At 43.3% G+C, this 22,542-nt stretch overlaps 1 protein-coding gene across 1 annotated transcript in view; it reads left to right on the forward strand.

Moving 5' to 3' along the window:
• The first annotated feature begins 6,541 nt into the window (after positions 1 to 6,541).
• Positions 6,542 to 22,542, forward strand: part of ENTPD8 (ectonucleoside triphosphate diphosphohydrolase 8) — an 80,051-nt gene continuing 64,050 nt past the window's right edge. Inside the window, exon 1 of the mRNA XM_089675025.1 lies at positions 6,542 to 6,693. The gene's annotated coding sequence lies outside the window, so the exon portion shown is untranslated. The remainder of the gene's footprint in view (positions 6,694 to 22,542) is intronic.

Consider the following 22,542-nt stretch of genomic DNA (forward strand, 5'->3'; position numbering starts at 1 on the left):
TGAACTTATCCTTTAAAGTCCTGTTGTTCTTAGGGAACCATGCCAGTGAATGCAATTGCAGAGAAATATTTCACACTGACATCAAACATCAGTGCATAGAATAGAAGTGTGGCTGGTGTTTTATACATACATGTTCTAGAAATAGATCAGCCATTAGTCAATAACAGATAGGGACAGCAAAGTATCTAGTATTGGTCTGGTAAACAACATTCAGTCTTGATTAGTGTGTTTCTTAAGCAAATTACATTTGTTTCATCAAAGCAGTGTTTGCCAGAGACCAGTTGAAGACAATAGAACAACTGGATAGTATTAGATATGTGTACTGTAAAGTTTACTATTGGAATATATTAGCAATTGTTTCTATTATGTTAGAGAAATCATTGGATAAAACCTTGCTAGAAGTCTGGTCTCGCTTCCAGACAAGATCACATATTTTCAGTGATTAGAGATGCTTTTTAGAACAATACAGTAGTATGACCTTGTCCTCTGTCTAAACCAGTGGTCTCCAAACTGTGGCCCTGGGGCCGAATGCAGCCCTTTGCTTGCTTTTATCCCCCCCTCCCCCCGTCAACAACAGTGGGGCATAGTGCCTGCTGCTGACACCAGCAACAAGGCACTATTCCTTCCACTGTCACCAACGATGGGGCAGGATTCCTCCCACCGATGATGGGGCAGGATTCCTCCCACCGACAATGGCGCAGGATTCCTCCCACCGACAATGGCGCACGATTCCTCCCACCGACAATGGGGCACGATTCCTCCCACCGACAATGGGGCACGATTCCTCCCACCGACAATGGGGCACGATTCCTCCCACCGACACTTACAGTGGGGCACTATTCCTCCCACCGACAATTACAGTGGGGCACGATTCCTCCCACCGACAATGGGGCACGATTCCTCCCACCGACAATGGGGCACGATTCCTCCCACCGACAATGGGGCACGATTCCTCCCACTGACAATGGGGCACGATTCCTCCCACCGACAATGGGGCACGATTCCGACAATGGGGCACGATTCCTCCCACCGACAATGGGGCACGATTCCTCCCACCGACAATGGGGCACGATTCCTCCCACCGACAATGGGGCACGATTCCTCCCACCGACACTTACAGTGGGGCACGATTCCTCCCACTGACACTTACAGTGGGGCACGATTCCTCCCACCGACACTGACGATGGGGCACTATTCCTCCCACTGTCACCAACGATGGGGCACTATTCCTCCCACTGTCACCAACGATGGGGCACGATTCCTCCCACAGACAATGGGGCACTATTCCTCCCACTGACACTTACAGTGGGGCATTATTCCTCCCACCGACACTGAAGTCTAGAAGTCTGGTCTCGCTTCCAGACAAGATCACATATTTTCAGTGATTAGAGATGCTTTTTAGAACAATACAGTAGTATGACCTTGTCCTCTGTCTAAACCAGTGGCCCTGGGGCCGAATGCAGCCCTTTGCTTGCTTTTATCCCCCCCCTCCCCCATCAACAACAGTGGGGCATAGTGCCTGCTACTGACACCAGCAACAAGGCACTATTCCTTCCACTGTCACCAACGATGGGGCACGATTCCTCCCACCGACAATGGGGCACGATTCCTCCCACCGACAATGGGGCACGATTCCTCCCACCGACAATGGGGCACGATTCCTCCCACCGACAATGGGGCACGATTCCTCCCACCGACAATGGGGCACGATTCCTCCCACCGACACTTACAGTGGGGCACTATTCCTCCCACCGACACTGACGATGGGGCACTATTCCTCCCCCCCACTGACACCAACGATGGGGCACGATTCCTCCCACCGACAATGGGGCACGATTCCTCCCACCGACACTTACAGTGGGGCACGATTCCTCCCACCGACACTTACAGTGGGGCACTATTCCTCCCACCGACACCGACGATGGGGCACTATTCCCCCCACTGTCACCAACGATGGGGCACGATTCCTCCCACCGACAATGGGGCATGATTCCTCCCACCGACAATGGGGCACGATTCCTCCCAGCGACAATGGGGCGTGATTCCTCCCACCGACAATGGGGCACGATTCCTCCCACCGACACTTACAGTGGGGCACCATTCCTCCCACCGACACTGACGATGGGGCACTATTTCTCCCACTGTCACCAACGATGAGGCACGATTCCTCCCACTGATACCTACAAAGGGGCATGATTCCTCCCACAGACACTGACATGGGGGCATGATTCCTCCCACCGACACTGACGATGGGGCACTATTCCTCCACCAACATTGTTGGTGGGGCACTACTCCTCCCACAGACACTGATGTTGGGGCACTATTCCTCCCACCAACACCAACGATGGGGCACTATTCCTCCCATGACACAAACGACGGGCACTATTCCACCCAACAACAGGGCACTATTCCACCCACCAACAGCAACGATGGAGCACTATTCCTCCCATGACACAAAAGACAGGGCACTATTCCTCCCACCGAAGCCAACAACGGGGCACTATTCTTCCCACCGACACCAACGAAGGAGCACTATTCTTCCCACCGACACCAACGAAGGGGCACTATTCTTCCCACCGACACCAACGAAGGGGCACTATTCTTCCCACCGACACCAACGAAGGGGTACTATTCTTCCTACCAACACCAATGATGGGGCAGTATTCCTCTAACTTACACCAACGGGACACTGTTGACTCCCACCGTCACCAACAACGAGGCAATATTCCTCCCACTGACACCAACGATGGGACACGGTCAACTCCATCTGACCAAGACATTTTCTACTCCCCCCTGGCCACAGTCTGGCCCTCCTATGTTGGAAGGACAGTAAACTGGCCCTTCATTTAGAAAGAATTGTGACCCCCGGTCTAAACGTTTATACCAAGGGACAAAATGGAGACTGAATTTCACAAATATTTATTTCCTAGTATAATTTCAAATGTATACTTCCGTTACAGTCTATGGGAGTGGCAAGGCCTAGGACAGATGGGGTTGAAGGGCAGTTCAAAGTTTCAAAATGTATAAATTGTGATAGTTTTGTCTTTATTTAGATTCCTTCTTCTGGACATTTGTGGCTAAGCTCAGCAAAAAAAAACAAAAAACACAACAGTAGAAAAAGGGTTGCTGGGGATGTTGAGAGGAGGAATCCGAAGACTCTTTACAGCTTTTCAGTACCTGTCTCTGGTTTTGTGATGAAAAGATGAAAAGTTCTGTACTGTATATAAAAGAAAATACATAAGGATGCTCAGCAAGGGGGGGTCAAAGTGCACCAAACTCCCTTGTAATTTTATTAGGTCATTGTTTACAGTGGTGCAATAGCTACTGGGTCTTGCAATTACATAGAAAAACTTGTTAGCCACAACAGACACACAGGAAATAAACTGTGTCAGTATCCACATATTAGTGCTCTGTAAAGAACATTTGGTGTTTTTTTTTTTTTAATTACTTTTGTTTCACATTATAATATTCATCCTAAAAAGCAACAAATAAAAACATTATTTAATATTATTTAATGTCCCCCCGGGAAATTTATCCCCTCTGTTTGCACTAGTGGCTCAGATATGTGTAATTCATAAAAACAGAAATTAAAGCTGACATCCATTTATGATCTGTATTGCATATTTACACTGGTCCAGTTTTGCACAGTGTGAATATGTATATCTCATACTTTAAAAAGTCACGATCTTCAGGGCCCTGCTCAGGTTCAAGACTGCCCTGGACTTTTTTTTATGAAAACAAGGCATACTCTGATTCTACCTTGTCCATTCACAGAACCCCTTGTATTCACTGAAACAAGTCCAAGGTGTTCTATGAATGGCGGCAGTGCAGAGCAAGGAACCGATTAGCATTCAGCGAGGGAGTTGCTCGCAAAGCCTGATATGGACCTGGAAGTTTACGGCTATCACTGTAGTGCTGACTACGACAGAGATTATCAGCTTTCCCAGTGGCCTTTCAGGTATGAGATATGCAATTCCTGGAGCTAAAAAAAAAAATCTTCAAAAATCTTTCAAACTGGTTGACTAGAATTTATATGACACAGCTAAAAAAAAACAAAACAAAAAAAACCACATCTAATATATACAGTGTGTGAATGATCCGGTTATGATAATACCAATTAACTTGGAGACCCAGGAGTGGTGAGCTCATGTGTTGTAGTCTTTAAAGAATGAAGCAGAATGCTAATCAGACAGAGGGCATAGGTTAACATAAGAGAACCCACAATGACACAGGATACTTTGGGCACAGAGAAGCAAAACAACTGTTTTTTCTCTCCTCCCATGGTAGTGAAACAGATCAACATGGAATCTGAATTATTATTACAGCGCCCTTTCTGAACCAGGGTTCCATTGAGGCAGTTCCAGCCCAGGGGTGGACTGACCATTTGGAAACTCTGGCACTGCCCGAGGGCCCAGGGTCAGTAGGGGGCCCCATGAGATGCCCCTGGTACCTTTTTCATAGGCTTTTTTGAGTTCAGCCAAGGACACAGGGGCCCCATGAGTTGTCAGTCCGCCCCTGTTCCAGCCTCTCACATAAGTAACCACTGATATAAATGCCTCTTTTTAGCCATCTGTGTCAGAGGGATTCGTCCAGTGTAAGGAGTATTCTACTCACTGACCACCAATGTAAACCACATTCTTTCCACTGACCACCAATGTAAACAACATTCTATCCACTGACCCATCAATATAAGGAGCATTCATCCCACTGACCACCAAATGTAAGGAGCATTCTTCCCACTGACCACCAAATGTAAGGAGCATTCTTCCCACTGACCGCCAATGTAAGGAGCATTCTTCCCACTGACCGCCAATGTAAGGAGCATTCTTCCCACTGACCGCCAATGTAGGGAGCATTCTTTCCACTGACCGCCAATGTTGGGAGCATTCTTCCCACTGACCGCCAATGTTGGGAGCATTCTTCCCACTGACCACCAATGTTGAGAGCATTCTTCCCACTGACCGCCAATGTTGGGAGCATTCTTCCCACTGGCCGCCAATGTTGGGAGCATTCTTCCCACTGGCCGCCAATGTTGGGAGCATTCTTCCCACTGGCCGCCAATGTTGGGAGCATTCTTCCCACTGGCCGCCAATGTTGGGAGCATTCTTCCCACTGACCGCCAATGTTGGGAGCATTCTTCCCACTGACCGCCAATGTTGGGAGCATTCTTCCCACTGACCGCCAATGTTGGGAGCATTCTTCCCACTGACCGCCAATGTTGGGAGCATTCTTCCCACTGACCGCCAATGTTGGGAGCATTCTTCCCACTGACAGCCAATGTTGGGAGCATTCTTCCCACTGACCGCCAATGTTGGGAGCATTCTTCCCACTGGCCGCCAATGTTGGGAGCATTCTTCCCACTGGCCGCCAATGTTGGGAGCATTTTTCCCACTGGCCGCCAATGTTGGGAGCATTCTTCCCACTGGCCGCCAATGTTGGGAGCATTCTTCCCACTGACCGCCAATGTTGGGAGCATTCTTCCCACTGACCGCCAATGTTGGGAGCATTCTTCCCACTGACCGCCAATGTTGGGAGCATTCTTCACACTGACCACCAATATAAGGAGAAATCATCTCACTGACCACCAATGTAGGGAGCCATTCTTCCCACTGACCACCAATGTTGGGAGCATTCTTCCCACTGACCACCAATATTGGGGGCATTCTTCCCACTGACCACCAATATTGGGAGCATTCTTCCCACTGACCACCAATATTGGGAGCATTCTTCCCACTGACCACCAATGTTGGGAGCCATTCTTCCCACTGACCGCCAATATAAGGAGAAATCATCTCACTGACCACCAATGTAAGGAGCATTCTTCCCACTGACCACCAATGTAAGGAGCATTCTTCCCACTGACCACCAATGTACGGAGCATTCTTCCCACTGACCGCCAATGTTGGGAGCATTCTTCCCACTGACCGCCAATGTTGGGAGCATTCTTCCCACTGACCGCCAATGTTGGGAGCATTCTTCCCACTGACCGCCAATGTTGGGAGCATTCTTCCCACTGACCGCCAATGTTGGGAGCATTCTTCACACTGACCGCCAATATAAGGAGAAATCATCTCACTGACCACCAATGTTGGGAGCATTCTTCCCACTGACCACCAATGTTGGGAGCATTCTTCCCACTGACCACCAATATAAGGAAAAATCTGACCACCAATGTAAGGAGCATTCTTCCCACTGACCACCAATGTAAAAAGCACTCTTCCAACTGATCACCAATGTAAGGAGAATTCTTCTCACTGCCCACCAATGTAAAAAGCACTCTTGCTACTGACCATCATACCAATGTACCATGAGTTGTTCATATAATAAATATTAGCAGAGGTTCCCTCAGACATAAAAGTGATTTCAAAGTGTTCTCATTGTTAAAATCATTGGGAAAGACTGCTTTACAAGCTCTATGAAGGGGGGGGGGGTGTGTGCACTGCAATTCAGTTACTTGTATCTATAATACACCATGGCATAGGAGGCAAATAACAGGTTAACTGCCTTTACATGAGATTCCAGAGGCATGCATTAGGTATGGCTGCAGCAAAGGAGGGTTTGAGCTCTCTGTACACAGTCAGTGGGAGGGGAAGAGAGAATTTAAATTGAGTTTAAGCGAAGCAGCCTTTCACTTTTGTCCTGTCCCGTTCAGCATCGCAGGAGGAGGAGAAGCTTACAGCAGCCAGTGCCAAGGTACAGGTATGTTGTAATAAAATCTGAAAACTGGTCTTGTTAGTTCTCCGGAGATCTGAACACAGAGAATGTAATATCCTGATATCAGCTTAGCTTCAGCACAGTAATAACCATATGTAGGATATGGTGTGAAATGTTAAGGATGGGCAACAATGAGTTAACTTTTAACACCAACAATTGTATGAATTACTTCCTTTAAAAATAAAAAAAATTATTCAAATAGAAAGTTGGCAGGAAAAGCTTTTGGAATTTACATTTGACAAGTACAATATGGATTTTGTTTAACAATGCCACAGTAAAATGTTGAGGTGCAGATTTAGGTTTAGATGTATTGTAATAAGCGTTATAATAATCTGAAATGCAGCCAATTAGAATTTAGTTTATTAAAAAGAGTTCTGTGAAGGATGATTGCTGATTAAGATTATAGCTCAAGGTATTTCCCCTTAAAATGCCAAAATCTGAACTGTTGTGCCTACGTATTATCATCAGTATATTCTTGCCCCCGAATTCCTAAGATTATATTTAGGTAATAGGAGGGTGCAGTGGAGCGGATAGACTGTGAATATGATAGCTTTGGTTGTAATCTGCGTAATATAGCACCCTGCATTGTGAATCTGATTGGTCAGTATGTAATTCTTAGAACTTACATTGTGCCTTTTTGTTTTCCAATGAACAAAGAGCAAAAGGCAAAAGAACGTTCCCCCATAGCAACCTGTCCAATTCTATTTCATGGTTCTGACTATAAAAAGTACTGAGTGCCAGTGATATTTTATTTTTGCTTTTTTTTTTTTTTATACGGCACAAAATATATCAGATCCTAAAACTGTTGTATTATATCAGATGTGTAAGATTTTAATCTTTTGGAATGAAGAAATCTTTCTGGTAGAATAATATTTAGACATGTTCTACACAATGAGCAAACGGCTTGTCATTGCTGTCAAAGTACAGTCTTCTGTGCGTGTAATCTGTCATCCCACAACAGAAGAGAAAAATGAAATGGGACAAGATATAAAGCAAACAGGAATCCAAATGTTCGGTTATGCCGGTACTTCATTTAGAAGTCTGAACAGTGGTCTCCAAACTGCGGCCCCGGGGGCCGGATGCAGCTTTTATTTATTTATTACAGGTACTTATAGTCAGGTCCATAAATACTGGGACATCGACACAATTCTAACATTTTTGGCTCTATACACCACCACAATGGATTTGAAATGAAACAAACAAGATGTGCGTTAACTGCAGACTGTCAGCTTTAATTTGAGGGTATTTACATCCAAATCAGGTGAACGGTGTAGGAATTACAACAGTTTGCATATGTGCCTCCCACTTGTTAAGGGACCAAAAGTAATGGGACAATTGGCTTCTCAGCTGTTCCATGGCCAGGTGTGTGTTATTCCCTCATTATCCCAATTACAATGAGCAGATAAAAGGTCCAGAGTTCATTTCAAGTGTGCTATTTGCATTTGGAATCTGTTGCTGTCAACTCTCAAGAGGAGATCCAAAGAACTGTCACTGTCAGTGAAGGAAGCCATCATTAGGCTGAAAAAACAAAACAAACCCATCAGAGAGATAGCAAAAACATTAGGCGTGGCCAAAACAACTGTTTGGAACATTCTTAAAAAGAAGGAATGCACCGGTGAGCTCAGCAACACCAAAAGACTCGGAAGACCACGGAAAACAACTGTGGTGGATGACCGAAGAATTCTTTCCCTGGTGAAGAAAACACTCTTCACAACAGTTAGCCAGATCAAGAACACTCTCCAGGAGGTAGGTGTATGTGTGTCAAAGTCAACAATCAAGAGAAGACTTCACCAGAGTGAATACAGAGGGTTCACCACAAGATGTAAACCATTGGAGAGCCTCAAAAACAGGAAGGCCAGATTAGAGTTTGCCTAACGACATCTAAAAAAGCCCTCACAGTTCTGGAACAACATCCTATGGACAGATGAGACCAAGATCAACTTGTACCAGAGTGATGGGAAGAGAAGAGTATGGAGAAGGAAAGGAACTGCTCATGATCCTAAGCATACCACCTCATCAGTGAAGCATGGTGGTGGTAGTGTCATGGCGTGGGCATGTATGGCTGCCAATGGAACTGGTTCTCTTGTATTTATTGATGATGTGACTGCTGACAGAAGCAGCAGGATGAATTCTGAAGTGTTTCGGGAATATTATCTGCTCATATTCAGCCAAATGCTTCAGAACTCATTGGACGCCGCTTCACAGTGCAGATGGAAAATGACCCAAAGCAGACTGCAAAAGCAACCAAAGAGTTTTTTAAGGGAAAGAAGTGGAATGTTATGCAATGGCCAAGTCAATCACCTGACCTGAATCCGATTGAGCATGCATTTCACTTGCTGAAGACAAAACTGAAGGAAAAATGCCCCAAGAACAAGTAGGAACTGAAGACAGTTGCAGTAGAGGCCTGGCAGAGCATCACCAGGGATGAAACCCAGCGTCTGGTGATGTCTATGCGTTCCAGACTTCAGGCTGTAATTGACTGCAAAGGATTTGCAACCAAGTAATAAAAAGTGAAAGTTTGATTTATAATTATTATTCTGTCCCATTACTTTTGGTCCCTTAACAAGTGGGAGGCACATATGCAAACTGTTGTAATTCCTACACCGTTCACATGATTTGGATGTAAATACCCTCAAATTAAAGCTGACAGTCTGCAGTTAAAGCACATCTTGTTCATTTCATTTAAAATCCATTGTGGTGGTGTATAGAGCCAAAAATGTTAGAATTGTGTTGATGTCCCAATATTTAAAGACATGACTGTATATTGCGCCATAAATTTACGCAACTTTTTACATATAGTACATTCAGATCAGTCCCTAACCCTCAAGGGGTGTACAATCTAAAGTCCCTAACTTACATTCATACATACACATACTAGGGCCAATTTAGACAGGATCCAGTTAACCTACCAGCATGTCTTTGGAGTGTGGGAGGAAACCGGAGTACCCAGAGGAAACCCACGCAGGCACAGGGAGAACATGCAAACTCCAGGCAGGTGGCAAGCAAAGTGCTGCCCCAGCTCTTTGCTTGCCTTCATCCAGCCCGTGAGACATTATTCCTGCCACTGACAACAATGGGGCACTATTCCTTCCACTGACGCCAACAAATTGGGTGTAATTTCTCCCACTGACACCAATGAATGGGGTGTAATTCCTCCCATTGACACCAGCTATTTCTCCCCCTAATACCAAGGATAGGGCACGGTTACCTCCCACTGGGCACAGTTCAGCCCCCCTAAAATCTGAAAAACAGTAAACTGGCCCTTTCTTTAGAACGTTTGGGAGAGCTCTGATTTAGAACCTGAATGAATGAACATTGTTGCATTTAGGATGACTTAATGCAGTACTAAACCCAAAACCAAAAATGCGTTATGTTGTTATGTTAAATGTGGTGGCTGCATCAGTTTTCTTAGCTAAGCTTTTCCCCTCGGTTTTCTGGCCAGTAACACACCTATGGTATTAGTGAGACACAACTCTGGATGAATGAGCACGGGAGGCACAGCACACAGCATCATTGTTAGTCTGGTGGGGGGGGGGGGGTTGGAGTGTTAAATGTATTAGATGATTTAAATACACTAAACAAATTGAAGCCAAACTCCAGCTCACACTTTACAATCAGCATTTTTTTCCTTTTGGGGTAAAGGCTTTACACATATAAATAAAAGTTGATCATTTTAATTACCCCTGCCAGTGTTAAGTGGTTTGTCTCATCCATGTAAATTGCAACAAACTGCTGGAAGCATGAGCTTTAAAAAAAACAACTAACTTGCTGGCTGGATGAAAATAGATGAAATTAGAAGAAAGCCTAACAAAGAAAACTAATACAGCCTTCAGATCTAAGAATTGGTAAGCTGCAATATAATGAATGTTTGTTTTGGGGTTTAATACTGGTTTAAGGATCATAGTTGCCAAAATTAAATTCTTCAGCAGTTGGTTTAGCTAGTTATAAAAAGTATCTAATTTCATATTTGCTTCTAAAGACAAAATAAAAGCAGAGGTCTCAGCTATGTAATGGCATACAATGCAGCCTAAAATTAAAATTAGGCTCTGATCCTAAAACGCTTTTTGGAAAGTCATGTAACCAAGATAGGAAGAAATTCCATCCTGCAGGCTTCATACTGAACATTGCAGCAGGTGGTTGGTGAGGTCAGCTCTCTCACAGTGATTATTGCATCATACCTACACACAGCACAATTCACCTGATCTGTAATATGTGGGGGGGGGGGGGGCAGAACTCCTATCACTCTGGTTATAGTAAGAGCGCTGAAATCCAGCTACCTCCTTGGAGTATGAGGCCAGGAGGGAAGGTGGCAGAAAAAGGAAAAGAAGAGACAAATGGAGGAAGGAAAGGAAAATAAGAATGTAAAAGGGAAAATAGAGGTGGGGGAAGGAAGGAAGGTGAGGAGGAAGGAAGGGAGGTAGAAAGGGAGTGAGTGAAGAAGGAAGGCAAGAAGAATGAAAAGAAGGAAGGAGGGAAGTAAGGCAAGAAGGAAGGAATGTACAAGGGAAAGAATGTAGGAAGGGAGCTGAGAAGGAGGAATGAATAAAAAAAGTAAAGAAAAGGCATATAGAGGAGGGAAGGAAAGATGCATTTTGATTTGCATCTAGTGATAACTTTAATATGTCCTATACAATATACATTACCTAGAGCAGTACACTCCTTTTGGTGAAATAAAAAAAAAAAAAAGTTTTTTTTTATGTTTTTAGCACATCCCAATGTTTATTAACCCCCCAAATTTTTTTAACCTGAAAAGGCTACCCCTATCCTTACCCCATCTACAAATCCTGTATAATAATAATAATAATAATATGGAGCCTGTAATCCTAATACACAACTAAATGTAAATCCTTAACTCCCTAACCCTACTCTGAACCTATAATAAATAGACAACAATAAGTCCCCATGCACCCTGGCCGATTTTACAGCTGCTGTTTTTGGCATTTTTTTTCTACAGCCAGTAAACTCCGCAGCATGTTATCCTATGTGTCCATACACAGACTGTAATTAGCGTTTTTTGACAGGGGCGTTTTTTGGCTGGAAAAAAACCCCAGAACTAGTGAGTTTCTAAAGGAGTTTTTTAGCTGTATAAATGCTCTAATGCTGAAAAACATGGCAAAACACTATAAAACGTGGCAAACCAGCATTTTTGGACTTTTGTTTTTTTAGGTAAAAAAACGCTAAAAAAATGCAAAAAAAAAAAAAGTGACTTTAAACAGCTAACGATACCAGCGTTATTAAAATGCCCAGTGTGCATGGAGTCTAATTGTTTGAACCTCTAATCACCAAAAGAATGAAACAATATGATGTCTTGTCTCCCAGCACATACTGATTGTAGAAGAAGAGGGAGGGTAGATCTCCTATTTTGGTTTCTTGATCTGTTTGGTTTACCTCCTCGGAGCTGCAGACACAGTGCACACACAGTGAAATCATCATGAAGGGCTCATTTACACTTGCTTTTACACATCTTAAAATGCCTACTGCTTCAACATGCTTTTTTGATGCGTCTGTGATGCTTCGATTATGCTTTTTTAAAGCTTTAATGAAGCTTGGCAAATGCCGTGCGTGTGTTGATTTTCTACTTGTTTTAAAAAGGTCCAATAGTACCCCAACTCAGGAGTACCCTTGTTCAGCAGATCCCCTGCTCAGTAGTACCCACAGCTCTGCTGATCCCCGCTCAGTAGTACCCACAGCTCTGCTGATGCCCCACTCAGTAGTACCCCCAGTTTGCTGATCCCCGCTCAGTAGTAACTCCCAGTTCTGCTGATCCCCTGCTCTGTAGTAGCACCCAGGTCTGCTGATTCCCCACTCAGTAGTAACCCCCAGCTCTGCTGATCACTCACTCAGTAGTAACCCCCAGCTCTGCTAATCCGCCGCTCAGTAGTAACCCCCAGCTCTGCTGATCCTCCTCTCAATAGTAACCCCCAGCTCTGCTGATCCTCCTTTCAATAGTAAACCCCAGCTCTGCTGATCCTCCTCTCAACAGTAAACCCCAGCTCTGCTGATCCTCCTCTCAACAGTAAACCCCAGCTCTGCTGATCCTCCTCTCACCAGTAAACCCCAGCTCTGCTGATCCTCCTCTCAATAGTAAACCCCAGCTCTGCTGATACTCCTCTCAATAGTAAACCCCAGCTCTGCTGATACTCCTCTCAATAGTAAACCCCAGCTCTGCTGATACTCCTCTCAATAGTAAACTCCAGCTCTGCTGATACTCCTCTCAATAGTAAACTCCAGCTCTGCTGATACTTCTCTCAATAGTAAACCCCAGCTCTGCTGATACTCCTCTCAATAGTAAACCCCAGCTCTGCTGATACTCCTCTCAATAGTAAACCCCAGCTCTGCTGATACTCCTCTCATTAGTAAACTTCAGCTCTGCTGATACTCCTCTCATAGTAAACCCCAGCTTTGCTGATACTCCTCTCAATAGTAAACCCCAGCTCTGCTGATCCTCCTCTCAATAGTAAACCCCAGCTCTGCTGATACTCCTCTCAATAGTAAACTCCAGCTCTGCTGATACTCCTCTCATAGTAAACCCCAGCTTTGCTGATACTCCTCTCTCTCTAGTGCCGCTCACCCTCACCTCCTGCTATATTGCTCCCACATTGAGCAACACGTGTGACATTACTAGTTTCTCCTGCTGCAGTCCCCCAACTCTGCTGATCCTCTGCCACTCAGTCCTCTCTCTCTGGTCCCCACTTACATTTACCATGTGCTAGTTTCTTTATTCTAGTCCGGACCCCGCTCACCTTTCTGTTGCTCCACACTCCACAACAGATGTGATGTCTGCACCAGACACTTCCAGAATATATACACATGGACCGGAAGTGGCTGGTGGTGATGTATTTCCGGTTCGCTTGTTGGTATCTCAGTGCATCCTGGCATATCTCATACCTGCAATACCTCCAAAACAAAACAAAGCTAACTTTGAATAAAAGCTCCTCCAAAGCTGCAGGTGCTGTTAGCGAGCTTTGTCATAGACTTCTACAGAGGCTTTGGAGATGCTTTGAAGCACCAAGAAAGCGACATGAAGTATAATTTTTAAACCAAAGCAAAAACACAATGTGTGAACAGGACTGTAAGCTTACCATTTTATTTAGTGACAGGGGCTTTGATCGGCATTCAGCGTGCTTTTAAAAAGTGTGTCCAATGTCACATTTTGAAGCAAGTGTAAGGCCTCATGCAGACTGCTGCTCATGAACATGAGTTCAAGAGCTTTGGCATTTTTGTGCCAAAGCCCCTGAACTCAACTCAATAAAAGCCCATGTGTCCATGCACACATAGACTTTTATCAGAGCTAAACAGCAGCAGCGTTTAGAGCCAGTGAAACGTCCCATTTTGGCCAAAAAAACGATAACCACAGCAAAAATGCATGTAAACACGCCTAACTACTAACCGCATTTAGCGCTTGGGCATTTATTCATTTCAATGGCAAGTCCTCTAGCCAATGAAATTAATAAAATTTCTTAGCGGTAAATGTGGGTAAACATGGCTAAACGCGGTACCATGTTTACACGTGTTTTTGCCACGTTTAGTGGTTTTTTGCTACCGGCAGAAAAACGTTCCAGTGTGCATGAGGCCTAAGGGAGCCCTAAATGTCACTAAAATACATTTCACTTTGTGCACTTTCTTCTCTTTTGTCTTTGGTCTTACTATATCATGAGTAACATGCTGGTAAATCTCAGATTTAGAATTAGATCTTAGAGTGTGAGTAAACTTTTTAAATGAGACAGCTTGTAACGACCTCTTTATCATAAATTCCTTTAACCTACTTTCCATTACTGAAACCTGGCTTCATGATTCTGACACCACTTCCCTTTCCCATGGTGGTCTTCTCTGGACTCACTCTTCCAGACCCAGTGGATGGAAGGGAGGTGGAGTAGGAATCATCTTGCCCCACAGAGCACCTATCAGGTACTTCACCCACCTCCCTCTCTGACACTCTCCTCCTTTGAGGCACATTGTATACATCTATTCTCTCCTGTTTCTACCTGTGATCTACCAGCCTCCTGGACTGGTATCTACCTTTCTTGATGACTTGTGTGCCTGGCTACCCTTCTTTCTCTCTTCTGAAATCCCCACAATCATTCTCAGTGACTTCATTATCCATTTTAATGCCAATACACCTGCTACTTCTAAACTTCTTAATCTAGCCTCCTCTTTTGGCCTGAAGCAATGGATACAGGCTTCTACACACTCCAATGGCAACACCCTTGATCTTGTATTCTCCTATCTATGCAACCTCTCCAACAACCCTCTCCCGCTCTCTGATCACCACCTTATTAGTTTCACTGTCTCCCACCTCCTCTCCCTCCAACCACCAAACAATTACCCATAGAAACCTTTGCCACCTCAACCCTTCTCTTCTCTGCTAATGACCACCTCTATGACAAAATGTCATAGCTGTCCTGCCCAGATCTAGCCACTTCTGTCTACAACAGTTCACGGTCATCCTCCCTAGACAAGCTCGCCCTCCTCACTACATACACGATCAGGCCCGACCCCTACAACCTTGGCAAACAGATGACACCAGAGGTCTCAAATAACATAGTCTTACGCTACAGATGCTCAGGAGTGCGGCTAAGTCTCAGAAAGACTTCAAGCAATATAAATCAGCCTCCAGAAATACTATTCCTGCCTCCACACTGCCAAGCAGACCTATTTCATTACTCTCATTAACACCTTCTCATCCAATTCCCGGCAACTCTTCTCTACCTTCAACTCTCTTCATCCTCCACTACCTTCACCCACTAACTCCCTCACTGTGCAGGAGATCTCCAATCACTTAAAAAAAAAAAAAAAAAACGATACAATTTGTGAGGAGGAGATCTCCGACGCACAGATAACTCCCCTACTTAACACTCCACATCCACAGGGACAATCACTACTTCCCTCATTCAACCCCACTACTATAGACAAGGTTGCTAAATGTTTTTCTAACGCCCACCTAACCATGTGCCCCCTGGACCGCGTTCTGTCGCAAATTCTACAGTCATCCTCTGGCTCTATCCTACATTCTCTAGCTCAAATATTCAATCTCTCCCTCTCTTCCAGCATCTTCCCCAATTCTCTAAAACATGCACTAGTCACCCCCATACTTAAAAAGCCCTCACTAGACCCCACCAAACTTAACAACCTATGGTCCATCTCCTTACTCCCCATTTCCTCCAAACTCTTTGAACGCCTGGTCTATAGCCAGCTGATCTACCACCTCAATGAGAATAACCTTCTTGATCCCCTTCAGTCTGGATTTTGCTCTCAGTACTCCACCGAAGTTGCTCTCCTCAAACTTAAAAACGATCTACTAAAGGCTAAAACCAATGGACACTATTCTGTGCTCCTACTCATGGACCTCTCTGCTGCCTTTAACACAGTGGACCACTCCCTCCTCCTCAAAAAAACTCTACTCCTTTGGTCTCCGTGACTGTGCTCTTCATTGGTTCTCTTCCTACCTATCCCACCGCCCCTTCAATGTCACTTACAATTTTACTTCCTCTTCTCCTCTTCCTTACTGGGACCCCTCCTATTTTCAATCTACACCTCTTCTCTGAGTCAATTGATTGCCACCCATGTCTTTCAATACCATTTCTATGCTGATTATACTCAATCTCTCTATCCCTCAGCTCACTCCATCAGTCTCTTCACACATCACTAACAGACATATTAGCCTGGATGTCACTTCCTGAAAATCAATCTATCCAAAACTGAGCTCATAATATTTTCTCCCCTACATGCCCCTTCCACTGACTTCGGCCCCACATCCAATCACTGTCCAAAGCTTGCCGCCTCAACCTCCGCAACATCTCAAAGATATGCCCCTTCCTAACCAATGACACCACAAAGCTTCTAACGCACTCCTTGGTCACCTCCCGCATTGACTACTGCAACTCCCTCCTCACTGGCTTACCTCTGCATAGGCTCTCCCCCCTCCAGTCCATCATGAATGCTGCTTCCAGACTCCTCCACCTTACCAACCATACAGTGTCTGCCACCCCTCTTTGCCAGTCCCTCCACTGGCTCCCACTCACCCAACGAATAAAATTCAAGATGCTTACAACAACTTATAAAGCCATCCACTACTTTGCCCCCAGCTACATCACTAACCTGGTCTCAAAATACCAACCAAATCGTTCTCTTCATTCCTCCCAAGACCACCTGCTCTCTAGTTCCCTTGTCAAATCCTCCCATGCTCGCCTCCAGGATTTCTTCAGAGCCGCTCCCATCCTCTGGAACTCCCTTCCCCAATGCATCTATCTCCATCTCTGTCCACTTTTAGACATTCCCTGAAAATGCATCTCTTCAGAGAGGCCTATCCTGCAAGCACCTAACAACTGTACATGTATTTTGTCCAGCAGCCCATCCCCCACAGTTATTAACTTTTGAATCTCTTCAAAATCCTGTATAATAATAAAAAAAGAAACGTGCCTTTTTTCTTTTTTTAGCCATAGCAGCCAATCTGAGCAGGTGTACAACTTCAAGGAGAGGCGATCGCTTATTCCTAGAATTCCCAGGATGCACAGAATTCTTTTCACAAGAGTTTTAGACATCCTAGGCTAGGACTATATATATTATTTATATCCCCCATTAGAGTACTTGACAGACTTAGAAATCTTTACTAATCAATATACTAATCAAAATTAAATTATCCGGGAAGACAGCACCCATTAAAAACACACAATATTTTAATATATGTTACCGTGATATCGTCATCTGGAACTAGACTGATAGATGTCTGAAAGACAAAGACCACATTGTAGGCTGAAGTGGTTTCTTCTTTAGAGTTAAAGCAGTATTAAACCCAAAAGCAAACATTTATTATATTGCAGCCTAACAATTCTTAGATGTGGGGACTACATTCATTTTCTTTCTAGGCTTTATTTCCTTTATTTTCATCTGGTGATCTGGCCAGCAATTCTGTTTTTCAACAGAACATGCTTTCCTGCAGATGCAGCAGTTACAGGGTTGAGACAAATCATTTAGCACCAACCAGGGTGCTTACAATGACCACCTTTTATTTATGCAAAGCCTTTATCACAAAAGGAAAATAATGATTGCTGTAACTGCCTAAAAGGTGTGAGCTGCGATTTCAAATTTTTAGTGCCTCTAAATCTGCTAGTCCATCCAAAACTCCCCTTCCCCCAGATTAACAATGCTGTTGTCCAAAAGGTGCCCTCTGTGCTCCTTTGTCCTGAATGGGGGCACTCTAATACAGAAGGTATGTTACTGGCCAGATCACCAGGTGAAAACAGAGAGAAAAAGCCTTTAAATTAAAAAAAAATTAAAAATACAGCCACCACATCTGATTGGTAAGCTTCAATATGTAACATTGTTGGTTTTTCATGTAATAACGCTTTAAGTTACACTGGTTGGAACAATTTTGGGTGTTCAGTAAAGTGAGAAGTCATAGTAATGAAATTCCAGTCATTACTTTACATAACTGACAGTTTTGAGTGAAATTCTGAAGTCAAGTGTGTCAAATGTTCCTCTGCACCCTGCTAGACTTTTAAACCAATTAGTACAATTCCAGTTAACTGACTGATAAAATAATGAAACAATGAAGGTTCCCAGACTTTAAATATATGTGACCCCTCACCTTGTAAACAACCCATTTGGTTTAAAATAGAAATGAAAGGCAAAACATCTGTGTATAAAATTGATCACATACCCTCTGTTCTCAGCTGCAAAAAGGAGCTCAGAGATCTGGGGGAGGAGAAACAGCAACATACTGATCGTCCCAGTGAATGGAGGTGCAAGGGGGGGGGGGGACTTGTGAGTACAAGTCTAATCATTGGAGGACAGCAGGCTGAGTTCCAGCACACACAGACAGAAAACTGGCCAAGCTGTGCTCTCATGCCTAGTATGGTCAGTGTTTGATAGGAAAGCAAAAAGGTACTAGCAGGAACACCAGCGATTTCACACAAAGAAAGCAATACATCAGGATCAGGATACTTTTTCATGGTACTAAGTACATGGTACAGTAGGCACATTTCAAGAATATGAAATGTTACAAATTCTTTAATCTAGAACAGTCTCTTAACCCTTTTACCCCAAGTCAATGGAAAAATGCCCCTTATATTAGTGGTGATTTTGAAGCCTGTCCCCTTACAGTGATGGTCAGAATGCACCCCCCTACAGATGATGTTCCTTGCTTAAAAAGATCATTGGCGTTATGCTGCTAATTCTGCCAAATGGCATTGGCCCCGAATGATGCAGGCACCATTATGACCAGATTTACACCTTGGGGGGCCCTTCAGATTTGGGCCCCCCCCCTCATACACAGAGTTGATCTCAATGACGGTCACACATTTTCATGACACAATGTCATTCTGAGGTCAAGAGTGCATATACACACGCAGTCACAGACTACCTTCATTAAGAGTGTAAGCTCTGTGTGGTTCACGTGAGCTGCCAAAATTAGTTTTTGTAAAACGATACAATAAACCAGTCCAGAGTAAAAAAACTTCTACAGATGACGGCTGGCAAAATATTACTTCCCAAGATATTTTTAATAAAAGAAAGTCATTTTTTATTATATATTTTATTATTTTATATAATTTTATATTATTTTTGTATATTTCTGTCAGGTGGCCCAGGGCATTTGCCCCTTTTTTCCCCCTTAAACATCAGGCACTGGGCTCTATTGGGTGGGAGGTCAATCAGGCCCCTATAAATACCTGTAGGAAGCTTTGGGTTCTACAGAACTGTGACTGGGAATGGTTGGTCTAGAGAACAGTACCTTATCAGAATTAATCCACAGAACATCAAAATTTGCAATTACAGTGGCCACTGTAGTCCAAGAAATATTAAAATCTAATCATGACAACTCTTCTGGTGCAGCTCAGTGGAACTATTCAAAAATGACTGGTAGAAACAGTTACTGTTGGTCAGTCTACCCAGTACTGATATTTCCCATTTTTGGTAGATGCTGGAGAGATAAAGCCCAACACTTGCCTACTGGGCACTTTCATCCCCTTCCTGCCCAGCCCAATTTTCAGCCTTCAGCGCTGTCACACTTTAAATGACAATTGCGCTCTCATGAAAAATTTGTATCATATTTTTGAGACACAGAGCTTTCTTTGGTGATTTTTAACCACTTGAGTTCCTGAGGATTTACCCCCCTTAATGACCAGGCCTCTGTTTGCTACACGGCGTTGCACTAATTCAACTGATAATTGCGCGGTCATGCAATGCTGCACCCAAACGAAATTTACGTCCTTTTTTTCACACAAATAGAGCTTTTTTTCGGTGTAATTTGATCACCTGTGTGCTTTTTATTTTTCACGCTATAAACAAAAAAAGGCCAAAAATTTTGAAGAAAAACAATATTTTTTACTTTCAGCTATAAAAAATATATAGTAAACTCAAAGTTGGTTATAAATTTAGGCCAAAATGTATTCTGCTACATGTTTTTGGTAAAAAAAATCCCAATAAGTGTATATTGATTGCTTTGTGTGAAAGTTATAGCGTCTACAAACTATGGTATAAATACTGCAATTTACGCCATTTTTCTGCTATACAGCGCTGCGCTAGTTTAACGAACAATTTTGCGGTCATGCAATACGGTACATAAATGAAATTTACATCCTTTTTTTCCCCACAAATTGAGCTTTCTTTCGGTGGTATTTGATCGCCTGTGCGGTTTTTATTTTTCGCGCTATAAAAAAAAAGGCTGACAATTTTGAGGAAAAAAACAACAATATTTTGGACTTTTTGCTATAAAACATGTCCAGTAAAAAAAAATGCAAAAATCAAATTTAAATGGTATAAAGTGAGCGCTCCTAAGTAAGCAGCTATAGCACTAAAGGTAATCACAGTATACCCACAAATAACAGATAAAAACAGAGTGCAGCGCTGAAAAATAAATGCAAACGAAAATAGTCCGTAATAATTGAATGGATGTATATATTAACGAATCCCAAGGAATAGCTGATAAAGCCAGGAGACAGTGGAAAGAGTGCGCACTCACCGGACGCGCATGGAAAATACGCATATAATAAATATCCCCTGGAATCCTTATGGAAAATGAAGAGAGTAAGCTCCAAGTCTGTAAATCATTCAGCCTGGAGATGTATGAGAGAAGTCCGGAGATCCCCTTTAAGGATGGTATGGTAATCAGCCAGGATCCAAAGCTCCGTCCCTCCGGTGGTAGTAAGCGCACACTACAGGAATCCTGCAAATTGATTTAGCTCCCAAACAGGAACCAAAAAACAGGTGCCCATAGTGTAGTATTTCAAACCAGTTTTAATAGATAAAAATGCAAGGTAAAATACAGGGTAGTAGGCTGTGTACAATGAATATATTACAGCAGAGTACGCAGCAAAAGGTACTGACCCTAAGTTAAAATGGCCGCCGGGCTATCTCGTGGCTCCGGGCGGGAGATGACGTCATGCTCTGTCGGTTCCTCCTAAGGCCTTTCGTGCCCAAGCACATCATCAGAGGGGATACCAACCAGAGCATGACAGACGTCCATCTAATTTGTACTGAATAGCGGCGCTCGCGCATGCACAGTACGGCGCCGCCATTTTGCCAAAGTTCATGGAGTGCGCATGCGCGGCTCCATAGAGGCCATTTTGCCGTGGGTGAAATCATATGCAGTTCCTGATAAACAAAACCGGTTGCTACCAACGTTCAGTGGTGCAACCAGAAGATTTTATCTTTACACCAGGAAATTGAATAAGGTTAAACACTGGTGCTATATATAATATAATAGATGGGTTAGATGAAAACCCATAAGGTGCAATTATACTACCAAATGAGGATCAACATTATTATACTCTGCATTATGGCAAAAAGGGACACAAGGGGGTGCCAAATACCCCAAAGGGATAGAACACTGTTTAAAATATATATACATTGCAGATCAAAATAACAACCTATTAAATGGTTGTAAAAATCAATACATGATTAATTCATATTAATAGTAAAAACATAATACCAGAATATACAGGACCCAAAGAATCATAATATGGCTCAACATTAAAATTTATAAAATATAAAAGAAAAATAGGAAAAAATACCAGGAATCCAGTAGTATCCAAATGACCTTATGTGGCGAAGAATGTATAGATACATAATATATTGTCAATCAGTTATTTGCAATGAAGCAGTTGACATCAATTTCAATATTGTGTCCTAATGGGTATAAAGTGCCCAGTTCATATACCCACTTAGTTTCTGCTTGTGAGACTGCGCGTGTTTTGTTCATGCCTCTCCAATGTGGGGTAATGATATAGATAGCCGTGAACTTAAGCGAGGTAGGATCTTGATTGTGACAAATCCTATAATGATTTGATAGGGCATGATCCTTGTATCCTTTCTTAATATTGGATACATGCTCGCGTAAACGATCACGTAATCTTCTAGTGGTACGACCCACGTACTGTTTTAAACAGGGACATTGAAGTAAATACACAACGTACCTGCTATTGCACGAAATAAAGTGTCTTATAGTATATGTTTTACCGGTAACATGTGAATTAAATATATTTACCCTGCGTTTTCTGGTGTTATCACATTTACATATAACACACCTATTGCATGGGTGAAAACCTAATAAATCAGCAAATAGCTTAATATTTTTAGGAGGGTCAACTACATTCGGTGCCAGACTGTGTCTCATAGAGGTCGCTCTCCTAAAGACAATCTCTGGTTTATCTGGCAGAATATTACCCAGAATAGGATCAGTTTTCAAGATATCCCAGTTCTTTTTAATTAATCTACTAATAGATCTATGTTGTACTGAAAATGTTGTAATAAATGGGCAAACTTTAGCTTGTATAGGTCTAGTACTGTTCTGTAGCATTACACTTCTATCAGTGTTGGCTACATTATTGA

This window comes from Staurois parvus, unplaced genomic scaffold, assembly GCF_062004578.1.
Source record: "Staurois parvus isolate SC_StPar_1 unplaced genomic scaffold, SC_StPar_1.0 ptg000154l, whole genome shotgun sequence".
Taxonomy (NCBI): Eukaryota; Metazoa; Chordata; class Amphibia; order Anura; family Ranidae; genus Staurois; species Staurois parvus.